Source organism: Tympanuchus pallidicinctus, unplaced genomic scaffold (assembly GCF_026119805.1).
Source record: "Tympanuchus pallidicinctus isolate F22 unplaced genomic scaffold, pur_lepc_1.0 scaffold16, whole genome shotgun sequence".
Classification (NCBI taxonomy): Eukaryota; Metazoa; Chordata; class Aves; order Galliformes; family Phasianidae; genus Tympanuchus; species Tympanuchus pallidicinctus.
This window is the reverse complement of record NW_026294679.1, coordinates 6,493,859-6,502,969: the sequence shown is the minus strand read 5'-3', so window position 1 is coordinate 6,502,969 and position 9,111 is coordinate 6,493,859. Positions and strand designations below refer to the sequence as shown.

The window sequence follows — 9,111 nt, the reverse complement described above, 5'->3', positions numbered from 1 at the left end:
TGCGTAGGCCTCTCTAGAAACATTAAAACAACTCAGACTTCTACACACAGATAGTTAAAGCACAAGACCACGTCTAGAAATCAGTGGAAGAAGCCTGGCTTCATCCTCGGACTCACCCACAAGATAAAGTCAGTGGCAATTTTGGCTGTACTCAAATCACCCTTTACCAGTCTGTTAATGAAAACAAAATCTGTATCTTCCTTTACAGAGCAGAAATAGGAAAAAATAAACATTAAAAAATGCACTTGCTGACAGTAATCAGATGGTGGCTTGCCTGCCCTTATAATGCAGTTGTTTAGAGGCATTAGACTAAAAGCAGTATTAGGCAAAGAGAGTAAATCTCAGGAATGGTTGAGGAAGCTGAATTGTAAAAGGCACAGAAAGTTGGCAACAGTAAGGTGTCTATATCCAACCCCTTTTCCCATCACATGACTATTTTCCAGTCTAGTTCTTCAGTATGGCTTCTCCTCTCCTGCTGAGAACCGGAGGAGTGAGTGAAGGGAGAGAGAGGTGACAGCCTATTGAAAAGCTCGCACTCCCTGCCTAGTTTTGGCACATTTTCTGCAGGTGCCTCACACTACAGCCACAAAGGGCTCTGAAGAGAGGATTCAGACCTGTCAACAGCTACAGGAGGCAACTCCACAGCTTTGTCTTACATGCTAGCTTCATTGTCTGCTGTTCCGAAGCCTGCAGCATAGGCACCCATTAATGAGATGAGCCTCTTTTTCTCGGCTTGTTCCTCCTTCTGTTTCCCTTGCCTTTCTGTAATGATTTAACTTGATCGTATTGGTGCCTTTCTAGCGAGGATTGCTCCAATGATCAGATAAGATAATTGGTTGTAGAATATTGCTCAGCAACAACTATTACTTCCTTGGCTGAAAATGTCAGAGCAATTGAAAGCTCTTAGTGAAGTTCAAGAACAAGGAGGCAAAAAAGCAGCAGCTCCCATAGATGGATGCATATGGGCATATAGAGCAAGTTTGGCACGGCCAGCTCTGGTGGATGATTGTGCTTTATGAGGATCACTTTCACATATTTTATGTTTTCACGACTATTTTTAAAGAAGCTAAACAACAAACAAACACCAATCCATACAGGACCTATTTTTTTCCCATTTACATTGAATTAATGCATTATTTCTTTTAGCTTTGAGGGACAACATTCTATAATTGCTTCTTTTACATTTTCCCCAGTTCCTATTCCAGTTCTTAAAACCAGACTAATGTAATTTCTTTTTAACCTTAAAAAGTCGTGCATATGCAGAAGAGCCTCACAGAAAGCCTGGAGTGGCCTGAAGAAGTGGGTTTAGTTACTGAATAGTGAGTTTAATCCCCTTCAAATCAGTCATTTGCTAACAGTGACTTATCAACTAAGACCATATTTTGTGTCGCTCTGCTCCATAGCTTTAGAAAGCAACAGCTTATAAAAATGCCATACTAACACTGATTCTAACAACAATCAAACCAACAGAAATGTCTTGAGACCATATTTAATTCCTGTCTTTGTTTGAAACATGCAGTAATTTATAACAAAAACTCTGCCATGTTATGCACTGATTCAAGAGTGCACCCAAAGGCATTATGATTTTCATCACTTTAGTACTCAGGTTTTAGAGGTTTGGTACAAAATTCAGATCACAGTTTATTTGGCTGTCTGTGCAAACAGGCAAAAAAAAGTCCATATTTGTAAAACCTAATCAGAACAAAAATCTGAAAAACTGTACAAAATCTCATCTTTTCTCATTTTGAATTCTTTTTTTTTTTAATCCATCTCTATGTACTGTCATTCATAGCTGTCAAGTTGGTTTTTTTGTTTTGTTTTTAAATCACAAATTCCATAAAGAATAAATAGCTTTTGAAAGCTTCTTAGAGGCTGGGGAAAAGGTCAGAGAACCAGATCATTATAAGCTATTCATGTGCTGAGTCATCATGGCAGTGAAATTCTTTATTCTCTGGTAGTGCCTCTAACGTAGGCAAGCATGGTGGCTGTTTTACATAGCATCACACACCGACCAGCTGAAAGATGATCATAGTGGGAAAGATCCAGATATTTTTTCAAATGCACAGCCCCACAATAGCCACTGAGAGTACAATTTCGATCTGAAATTTAAGCATTACGAACTGACAGAGGAAACTGAGAATAACCGATCTTTCTTTCTGAGGCTGAAGCTAGCAGAGCGACTCTGGAGCCCCTGGCAAAAACTCACACTTCCAGAGAAAAGCTGGAAGTGGTAATTGCTACTGATGCTTGTCCTGAAACAACATGGCCTTTGAATGAACTCCCATCACAGGGCAGGCTGGCGCAGTAGCTTCACAAACGCTTCATGGCAGCCCTGAAAAAATGACTGTTTAGAAGTAGAAAACATAAAAGAAAAACTCTACTATCTTCTGACAAGTAGCCAGGGAATTTAAGATGTTCCTATGCTCATTTTCTTGCCTGTTACAGTCAATGCTCATAGAATACATAATTAAAAGATACACAATTTTTAATTAAGAGCTATGCTCTTTATTAAGATATTATGCTGCAAGCAGGCAGCAATTATTCTCAAATTAAAACTAAAACTGTTTAATCTTTTAAATCGCATGCAAAAACAGCAGCGCAAAGCTTGGTATACATGGGAGGTCAAGAGTAAATGATCTGATAGTCCATTGTGGATTTAAGCTTCTAAAAATACAAGCGCTAGGATTTCATTTAACTTTAAAATAGAACAGGCACTTCTCAAATAATGTCACGGTTACTTATTGAAACAGAGCATGCATTGCCAGAAGTGTTCTAGATTGTGTTATTGAACTGCTATCCCCCTCATGAATGGACCAAGAAATAGAGTATCAATAAACTGGCAAAGGCAAAAAGCAGATGTTTTTCAAACTACTCTGACAAATCCAGTTGTGCAGGTTGGGTATTTCTCTCGGCCTGATGGGCAGATACCAGCACTTAACAACAAACATATCCTCTTTCCTTGATGCAGAAAGTGGTGGTTTTCATAATGGCTGTTTGGACACATTAGGTGTGCTGATTGCTTTCTGGCTAATATGTTTTCCATACTGTTTTTTTTTCATTGTTCTACACACATTTCACAAAATGTGCAATTGCAGTTCTAGAGGGACATCTACCAAACAATTATCTCTATCAGTTTCTCGTCCCATGTTGCTCTTAGTAGCTCTTGTAAGAAATGGAGACTAGAAAACAGAAGACTTGTTAAAAAGTCTTCAAGAGTTAAAGGTACATTCCTATCAATGCTATATGTAATGAATGAGTCTGTAATATTTTCAGTGGCTCACACACAGGTTTTCTGATAAATCCTGATAGAAACCCAGAGCCTGATACTGAATTCTATTCTTAAGCATGTTTCCAGTTATCCTCCATCAAACAATCAAATCCTTACGCTAGCATCACCAAATCTGTCTTTACAATTTCCATGCATGCAACTTACACAAGAAAGATATGAAGTTACTGGAGTGAGTTCAGCACAGTGCACAAAGATGATCAAAGGACTGGAACATCCCTCACATGGAGAGAAAATGAGAGCTGGGACTCTTCAGATTGGAAAAGGCCTGGGATTATCTTATCAATCCATACAAATAATTGATGGGGGGTAGTAAAGAAGAGAAAATCAAACTATTCTCCATGCGATACTGTCTCTATAAGAGTTCCTTCTTTCCCTAAAAGACAACTGCAAAGCCGCTGGACTGACCTCATGCCCATAGTTCCATCTAATTTCAAGCCATTCTGTAAGAAATGCTACAGATTTATAAGTCTCACTGACTTCTGAGGAGAGTCAAAGGTGTTTGAGCTCACTCCAAATCAGTGCTTTCAGCCAAGCCATACAAGTAGCTCCTAGTATAATTCTATCAGCACACAGAATTCACCAAAACAATATTTTGTTGATGATGTACACTCAAAACAGGAATGCCTTTCAGTAAATTTATTCTTTGAAAGAATATGTGCTTCTCTGCAGCTGCAGGACATTATTCAGATTTGTAACTGAGTATCTTGCATGGAACTGTGAATACTGTGTACTTCAGGAGGTATGCTCTCAAAAGCTTTCCAGTTTGCATCCAGCTTCTCTTATTGCTATTTTTTCCAAGAGTATGTAGGAACAATATTTCTCTCTTTTTACAGAGCAAGACTCAAACTGAAGTAAACTGTTAAAGGTAACAATAGCATTAACAGAAATAGAAGGAAATAGAGGATTTTAGTGTCACAATGAGTACAGCATTTCCCTGGCCTCATGGGAAATATTTAACATTTTGGGGGGTGTGGGGTTTCCCCCACTCACTTTCATCTGAGATCTGAAAATCTGGGGGTTTTGTGCAAAAAATACCATCAAGAGAGGCAAAAATTGTTAAAAAAATATTTGTACAATTGCACTACTTAGGTATCTCTAATACAAACATGAAGTCAGTTATAAATTCATATAATCTTGTGGGCTTATCCCAAAATGATAGGTCAAGCTTTTGTTCCAGATGGTGCAATAGTGTTTGTGACATCCACTTTGAACTGCAGTCTAGTTATGTGTCAAGCAGGAGAGTCCATTATTCACAGCATCGTTGCTGGAGAAAGAAGGTTAAAAGTTCAAGACATGCCCCAAGTGATTAAGGTTGCAAAAATCAGGAGATATACCATGGGGAAAAAAATGCCATTCTTCCTTTTCTTCCATACACAGTTTGGTCCCAAAAAATGTGTTGAAGAAAAAAAAAAATAGAGGACATAGAAAAGCCTCAGTTCTAAACAGTAATGTGAAAATTACCTTTTTATTTGAACTCCTTAAAATCCTCTGCTCTCGGCTTCACTTTTCCTAGAAAGAAACAGAACAGATTCTCTTAAAACCTGTCAGCAAGTTACGGGACTTGAGAATTCAGTTAATGCTATTGCTCATTCATCACAATATTCACACTTCAACTATTACAAGCTCCTACGTAAATGTGATTTAAAACTTTAATTTTCATGGATCCCACAGATAACCTGCACTAGTTCAGCTTCTCAGTCATATAAGCCTTCGATCTGCAGTCAGGAACAGATTGCCTCCAATCCCAAAACTTTCTGTACTTGGAACTACAAGTAATGCTTTTACTATGGTTGAGAAAATGTAGGGGATTTTCAATCCAATATAAAAATATGAGATCCTTAAAAGAAAGGGGGAAACCCAAAGGGTAAAGCTAAAATATAATTCAGATTAAAAATAATTTTGGCAACGCTCTTTGAAAGCAGAAAGATTTATACAAATAAAAATACACAAATTAAAAAAAAAAAAAAAAAAAAAAAAAAAAAAAAAAAAGCACATCCAAGGAAATAATTCTGACCATAAATAAATATTTTTTTAAAAAATGAAAGAATAAATTCCACTGATTTATGTAAAAGTTTTTTTTTTCCCTAGACCTAGAAAACTTAAGTAGATGCTCCTACTTTTTAGCTCTCTGCTCACCTTTTTCATCACAGCTTTGTCTAAGTACCAAATGCAGCATGGCCAGTTTGCCATGCGATCTATGAAATTGTATCGATAACTGATACAAAATAACTGATGCATGAACAGAGACTCCTCATGTCATAAAAAATGTTTGTATATGAGTTTTACAAAGCCCAGTAACACCTTAACTCTGTAAATATTCACAAGAGTACTAACATTTCAGAGTATCCTATTGAAAATACAGACAAAAATCTCTATAATCCATCGTGTCAACACCCTGGAAATACATAGGCTTCCATAATGTCTTAAAATTCATACTGGGTACTTCAAAATGCATGCACAAAGAAATCACGTAGTGAACTCCTGATGCCATGGAATAAAACTATCAAAGCACTCATCAAGAAGTGGCGCATTACAAAGAAAATACACAGTAAAAAACAGTTACATCACAGAAATGTGAAGACAATCTTTTGTAAACTGAAAAATCAGCTGAAAGACTTGAGCAGAAGTACCACACGTTCCAAATTACCTTCAGAGCTGGAATGATAAATGAAAGCCAATCAGCTCTCACATTGCAGGCCTGTGGCCTCCTCTGCAGAAGGCCTGGCTCACCCTTGCACAGCATGAGCCACACAGAGCCACAGGAAGAATCCTCCAACTTCAGAAATAAATTAGTACCAAAACCCACTCAACTTGAAGTAACCACTGGAGCGGAGAACAACTACTCAAGGCAAATGAACACTTACATGAGTATTCTGGGAATTAAAATAACAACACCAGAGGAAAAAAAAAAAGAAAAACAAAACACAAGCTAAATTGTTAACATGTATTTCCTCATATCCATCAGATACACTGCAGAAGTTCTTGGGTAACTTTTATCTAGACAGAAAGCCCAACCTAAATGTTATGCGTAGCTGCATCCTATGACCCAAGGCTTGTCTTGATCCTTTATACAACCCTGTATTCAACTTTGTTACTTGTTTGCCTTATATAGAATATATCTGGGGGGGGGAAGCCACTAGAATTATTTTTACACATGAAGAGAAGAACCTTAAAAAGCCTCTTTTTAAGAAACGAGGATGCCTTAAAACCAGTAATATATTCATGTAAGAGTGTTTGTATTGCCAAGATAAAACAGCAATCCTGATTTCATTGGAAACGCCATGCAGTTTTTATGCGCTCAGACTTGACTTCAAAGAACCCTGCCAGCAGAATAAGCACACATTACTCCTCTGTGAAATCCTAAAGAAACATAGATGGCAGGGAGACCACAATCTTAATTGATTTAAGGGGCACATTTATGCCTTTATAGCAACATTTCAGAATGGAAAAAATCACATCCTTTATGTAACATGTAGGCATGTGACACTGTACTTGGGTTTAGCACACCCAGCAGTATGCTGATAATCACTGCTACAAGACTCAAGCCAGACATAAAAAAAAAAAGCCTGGGAGAAACAAAGTAATGCACAGAATATGGTATCATAAACGAGGAGCAGCTGATCATAGGGTATTTCCTGACAAAGGAGCTACAGCAAAATCAAAAGCAGAGAAAAAATTACATATGGCTTCTCTGTAAAGGAGTATAAAATTGATTTTTCTGTCTAACCAAAGTTCAATATAACTATAAGCATTTTGAGTAGAAAAATCAGTTAAGAAGACATCACAGTACAGTGTTACCAGACAGCCCTAGGAAAGCGGTAATGGCAGCCTTTGTGGTTGGGTACTGTTTAAAAGCACATACAATATAACTGAATCACCTTTGTAATTCAAGACTGAAAAAGAACTAGGGCAGGATGTCATTTGTACCTGCTCATTTGGCAAGGACAGACTCACACCAACCACATGCTTTTCCCTCACGTGTGTGAGTTCCTTAGAGCTTGCTACTTGCACTTTGATTAGTGAGTTTTTAATTACACTTTAGCCTGTTAGCACTATGGGGCCAATAAAACTAAGAGAAATAGAACTAAATTCTTTTCATTCAACACGACTGTTAACTAAACACCAATTAATTACACCCACACAAGCCTAATGAAGATAATGGGGTTGCAGGGAGTTCACCGATGGTATGAAGTGGCTTGCAGCACCCTAACTAATCAGTTAAATACTTCATAATAGGTCGGATCATAGGATAAGCCATCCTCCTTCTACATGCTTACAGCTCCTATTACTGTTAATGGAAATTACACGACTACGCCAATAATTCATGCAACGTTCACTTGATCATGAGGCAAAAGTGATAAATACTTGCAATCCTTGGTGCTATTTAAAACGATGAATTTAGACAGAATGCAAGGCTATTGTAGAAAGTGACCACCAACTTCCTTTGATTCACTGTTCTCCTAAAACTAGCAAGGGAAATTGACAGGTTTCTCTTCCCAGACTGTTGATCAATACCCACACAGCCACAAGCAATGCTGTTTCTCCGCATTTTACTCTGAACACTTTAAAAACAAGAAGGTGGGAAACAGAGTTCAAGGCAACCAAAATCCAGCAGCAGGCAGCACCCCCAAACCAGTAACTTGATTACCCAGTAATCAAGTACCGGTGCCCCCAAGCACCACACAAGCACCGTTACCTCAAAAACCGCATTCCCACAGGAACATTTAACATTAAATGGGAATGCTGTGGGCCAAATCATGTGCCACACAGGTCTGAACCTACTCTTCACATCACACCCAGCTGAGTGACCCCCCAGGGGTGATTTAGGTTAGATATGAGGTAGTTTTTCACACAGGATGGTGAAGCACTGGAACAGGTTGCCCAAGGAGGCTGTGGATGCCCCATCCCTGGAGGCATTCAAGGTCAGGCTGGATGTGGCTCTGGGCAGCCTGGTCTGGTGTTGGCGACTCTGCACATAGCAGGGGGTTGAAACCAGATGAGCATTGTGGTCCTTTTCAACCCAGGCCATTCTATGATATAAAGGAGCAGCAGACACCACGCTGAGCTGCTCTGAGCCAGAAAAGCCGCACCACACATTCACTTTTCACTCTCTTCGGGACATGGCTAGTGCCAGCTCTGAAACCTCCCCCGAGGAAAAAGCTGAAAGAAAAAAAAAAAAAAAAAAGGAAAAGGAAAAAAAAAGAAAAGAAGAAGAGGGTTTAACTCTCTGGAGAAGCACCATGTTATTTCTGAAGGATGTGAAAGGAAAAGAAAATGATTCAGTGGGGATTTTTCTTCATTATCACCCAGCCCAGAGAAGCAAACGTACAATGAGCAGAGGTCCACACGTATTGATTTTAGAGCTGAGGAAGCTGCGGCTAACAGCTTTTTAAGTATCTCCATTTTCAGTTACTTCAACAAAATTACCAATGGGCAGCGTAACAAAGTGAAAGTTTTCGCAGGAAATCGCAGACTAAAAATGATCATTTAGGTTGTGAAACGTTTCTTTTCATCGAAAGTAAAGGGCTTTTAAAGGCAGCTTTCTTTTTGCAGCGCTACCCTCACCAGACGTTTCACAGACCGCAATCTGTCTCTCTTTCAGGACGATAATCTTACACAGCTTTGTTGTTCGGAGACTTTTAGAACTAAACAATACCTGCTCATAACCAGTCGGAGAAGGAGGAGCAGGCAGGCAGCCCACGGTTTTAGGCAAAGGAACAACACAACGCCCCGAGGGCAAATGCAGGACGCACAAAGCTGCGCATCACGGCCAGCCCGCCGCCCGCCTCAGGGCTTTCCCGCCTCGGGGTAACGGCCGCGAG

At 39.1% G+C, this 9,111-nt stretch overlaps 1 long non-coding RNA gene across 1 annotated transcript; it reads right to left on the bottom strand.

The window, feature by feature from the left end:
* Positions 1-1,574: 1,574 nt before the first annotated feature.
* Positions 1,575-9,075, bottom strand: LOC128077519 (uncharacterized). The gene is made up of 3 exons (XR_008205043.1): positions 8,946-9,075; positions 4,751-4,798; positions 1,575-2,332 (listed from the first exon to the last, which is right to left on the bottom strand). It is a non-coding gene; the product is annotated as an uncharacterized LOC128077519 (long non-coding RNA).
* Positions 9,076-9,111: the final 36 nt, after the last annotated feature.